This window comes from Pseudopipra pipra, chromosome 2 (assembly GCF_036250125.1).
Source record: "Pseudopipra pipra isolate bDixPip1 chromosome 2, bDixPip1.hap1, whole genome shotgun sequence".
Classification (NCBI taxonomy): Eukaryota; Metazoa; Chordata; class Aves; order Passeriformes; family Pipridae; genus Pseudopipra; species Pseudopipra pipra.
The window spans coordinates 81,559,109-81,563,600 of NC_087550.1; the positions used below are offsets into that span (position 1 = coordinate 81,559,109).

The following is a 4,492-nucleotide window of genomic DNA, read 5'->3' on the forward strand; positions in this document are numbered from 1 at the left end:
TTGCTTGTAGCTGTGTTGCTCATTAATCAGGCTAAAAGCATGGCTCCTGAGCACTAGACCACAGGCTACTCAACTACTTAATACCTTTTTGTCTGTTTTGGCCTGAAGAAAGCAAGGTCAGGCATTGTCCTCCGTAGACTGTGTGGGCCAGATCACTCTACTCTGAGACGAGAAGAGACTGCCTTCAGAAACAGAGAAAAGACTCCCTTGTCCATTTTGCATGTTAGTACACACGTGACATTTGTGGCCACTGAGAACCACATTGGGTAGAAGACTGATCATCATTAGCAAAGGCCAGTTTAGTGCTACCATGATGTTAAATAAGCCTAAATTTAAAGTCTAATGAAGTTAGAATTTTATTCTGATGATAATGTGTTTGGGAACGTCCACAAACCTTCTTTCTCTGTCATCAGATAGTGTGTCCCATGCTGCCTCTTGCCAACTGCAGAGGTGGAAGAAGCTGGCTCCCAGGACTCAGTACAGAAATGAAGTTTCATGCAGCATTCGTGAAACTGGAAATATTATAGAGATAAGATCTAGAGAAAATCTTGGGGTGTCTTCTTGTTAATTTTATAAAATTCTCATTCATTTTAGTGAGGCTGTTCTTTGAGTGCTCCCTACTGCTTTTTACCATTTATACTTGAAGGTGAGTGGCTTTTTTGATGAAGATCCCTTCAGAATAATTTTTTATAATATTTTGTAATGCTTTATAATGCTTTAAAATTTTTATTATAATGCTTTATTGAATGGTTTTCTTGTGTGCCTGTTTACCTATATTTTGCAGGTTTTTCCCACTCCTTTTACTCTGGAGACAGTTTGGAAGGGAACTTTAGAGATTATCTAGATCCAACCCCCTGCCGTAGACCCTCCAGTTGTTGTTAATTATTATATTTAGGACAGGGAATCAGAACTAGAGACCTGAAATGCAGGATATAACAAAACTAAGAAGTTAGCTCTTCTGTATTTTAATTATTTTTGTACAATTTTTCTGCAAATTTTTCTATACTAGATTCTTACAGTAAAAAATATGTACTTGAAACTGTCATGTGAACAATGTCAACAGATTCAGATAGAAGAACATTTTAATTTATTTTTCATTTAATTATTTTAATATTAATTTTTATTTTTCAGTGCTTGAAGTAGCTGTAAGAATTTGGAACATATTTGAGTAGGATATCCTGAATGCTGTGAAATTCTGCCATAAGCAAAAACATACCTAAAATTATGTTTTAAAAAATATTCTCTTGTATTTGTTGATGGAGGTTGTGAAAACTCACTTAGCCTTTCCAGTTTGCCTTCTTTTTCCTTTCTGTTACAGAATTTTGATGGACTAGTAGCAAAGTTTGAGCTCACAGCTATTTGTTTGACTTTCTGAGAGTGATTGCCCCTTGTTTAAAAAGGAATCTTAATTGATGATAGAATACATACCTACAATATGTTCTCAGTCTGTTCACACATAACAGTGTGTATGTCCTGGAGAAATGTAAATGACAGAACCTCTGTTTCAGTGAAGTAATTACTATTTTCACAGAGACTGGTAAATGTAAAACTCTGTGCAAATGATAATAGTTATTGCAACTATTATTTGCTTCCAAAGCACATATGGTATAGGTCCTTAGGTACTAAGAGAGAAAGTTGTACTACGTGTTCAGATTAAGAAGTAAAATTTTGCCTCTCTATTGACTACCCTTAAATTCAAATGTGCATTAGTAGATATTTGCTGGTTGCTTATATGTTGGCTGAAAGGGGAAGGTGGACAGGAATATGCCTGGAATTAAGATTCTACTTCTCAGCTGATATAACTGAGATGGTTTTGATCAACAAATCTCCGTGTTCACTTTAAAAGGATTGAGAGGGGGAAAAAATATTGTCTTAGAAAACTACCTTCCTCTTTCAGTTGATCTCCTACTTAGATTGCTTATGAACTTTTCCTAAGAAATTTTGTTTGCTGTTTAAAAAAATGTGTGAACTTTGGCAAACATCTGTTATCTTTTCTCTTTTCTTCTGTACATCTCTTATAGTTATTCTGGTCATCTAATAGTTTGTCTAAATCAATCGTCTGGTGGTGAGTGGAAATGCAGATAGGTAATGTATTTCAGGATTATATTTCTACTCTAGTGATGGAAACAAATGAGGTCTCTCAGATCTGCTCATTGAGGCACAAAGCTTTATTAAAAATTACTGCTTGCCACTCTATATCAAAAGGCTTTCCCTGTCTCTGCTCTGGTATGTTGTTGCCTCTAATTTTGTGACATTGATCTCAGAGGTGTGTGGCCCTTTTCACAGAATCATAGAATCACAGTAGAGAAAAGACTCTTAAGATCATTGAGTCCAACTGTAAGCCTTACACTGTCAAGTTCACCACTAAAACTTGTTCCTAATTTTAACTTCATTTTCCCCATTGCCCTTCCTGGAGAGGCATACCTTCTAGGACTACTGTCATGTACACAAAACAATGATCTCAAAGCTGCCATAAAAGTTGCAGTTCTATGGAAGTAAAACTAGCAATAGCAATACTTTCATAATGAATTACGCTTAATCTTTTAATCTTGCACGTCATCTATGAATTAAAATTTTGATTCCTCACTGGAGAAAGTACTGCAGTAGTTTTACATTGATAGCACTGGCAACCTCTCTCTTTTTTCAGTGATAAAGATGGTTTAAGGTAGGTGCAACAACTGCTACAGAAATTCTGTAAAATTTAATCAGATTTGACACAAAATTCTATTGCTTTACTGCACAAAATGAAACTATAGACATGATGGTTCCAGTATGATCGTGACATGGAGTTTTATACCTCTATCTCACCCCAAATAAAAAGCTGTCAAATATTTTCCTGTGTCTGGATAATTCTCAGACACAGATGAGAGCAAGCTGGCTAAGTCTCATACAATTCAGACTTAAATGATTATTGTGGGATGTGGAAAGCAACAGGAGGCTTTGGATGAGGTTATATCATCTCCTCTGCTTTGAGTGTATGTGCCTGGTTTTTGTTCATGAAGTTCTCAACATAGGGATCTGATTAGATTTGCAGTTGCTTCTAGATGATCAAACAGTACAATAGTACTAAGCCTTCTTGCTTCATCTGCATCTGGTTAAGAGCTTGTGTGATTTCCTCCCTAAGCAGAGTCCTCCTCTGGTGACTTATAATTTTACTGCCATAATTGTGGAGTACAGCAAAAAATAGGAGGACATCTTAAATTCATGCTGAGGATATAAATGACAGAATACAGATGCCCATTTGATAGAAAGGAGTAATTTATAGTGAACACAGTGATGTTTGCATGTAAGCATATGTATGGATGGTCATTTGGCTTCTTTGTGGAATTCTGAAGTCCATTTTGACTCAAAAAATGTCCAGGTAACTTGGCAATGATCCATATGGGACACATTTTTCTCTCAGTTAAATGTGCAACCAAATGAAAGACAGAAGTACAGTCTGGAGTTCAAGGATATTTTTCCCTTGATTGACCTGAAATAATTTGATTTCTTTCTTTTCAGTTTTGCAACTAGAAAGATTGCAATACATATTTATAACCTAATACACTTGTACTGATTTTGTCTGAGATAGAGTTAATTTTTTTCCTAGGAGTTTGTATGGTGTTATATTTTGAATTTGTGATGAAAAGTGTGTTGATAACATAGGAACATTTTAGCTGTTGCTGAGTAGTGCTTACACAGAGTCAGGAGCTTTTCTGCCTCTCACCCCACCCCACCAGTGAGCAGGCTGGGGGTGCACAAGGAGTTGGGAGGGGGCACAACTGGGACAGCTGATGCCAAATGGCCAAAGGATGTTGTTCTTCATCCCATGCTGTATGGTGACATGTTCAGCATGTAACAGTGGGGGAAGAAGAAGGAAAGGGGAGACATTCAGTAATTTGTCTTCCCAAGTCACCTTTAGGTGTGGTGCATCCCTGCTTTCCTTGAGGTGACTGAACACGTTTGTCCATGGGAAATGGGGAATCAATTCCTTCTTTTGCTTTGCCTCTAGCTGTCTGCAAAAGCAGCTGTTGCTTTACCTATTAAACTGTCAGCCCACAAGTTTTCTCACTTTTACCCTTCTGATTTTTTTCCACTCCTAGCAGGGAGGAGTAAGAGAACAGTTGTGTGGGGCTCTGGCTCCTTAAGTGTATTCACACTGTATTTTTCTAACCTGTACTGCCTTATTAAGAGTGAATATAGCAGAATATAATGACTTATTTGCAATTTCTTTTGTTTTTAAGTCTGAGTGAAACTATGCTAAGTTTCCACATTACTATCTTCCTCTATGTCTTCCTCCTATGTCTGTGTTTATGAATTGATTCATATTGGAAAATGATAAATTTCTTCATAGTACCTACGTATTTGATAGCAACAGATGAATCTACACTTGAGTCAGGGGGACAAGGGTAGTCAAAGGCAGATTTAGGTCCATCAAATTGTGCAAACCACTGGCAAATGTAGCCAAATCTTGCCCCTAACATTGTGAGTGTTACATTATATAAGCACAAGC

The 4,492-nt window shown here is 36.9% G+C and overlaps 1 long non-coding RNA gene across 1 annotated transcript; it reads right to left on the bottom strand.

The window, feature by feature from the left end:
• Window positions 1-1,427: 1,427 nt before the first annotated feature.
• Window positions 1,428-4,064, bottom strand: LOC135407017 (uncharacterized). Its single transcript, XR_010426640.1, has 2 exons — window positions 3,678-4,064; window positions 1,428-1,473 (listed from the first exon to the last, which is right to left on the bottom strand). It is a non-coding gene; the product is annotated as an uncharacterized LOC135407017 (long non-coding RNA).
• Between the last annotated feature and the right edge of the window lie 428 nt (window positions 4,065-4,492).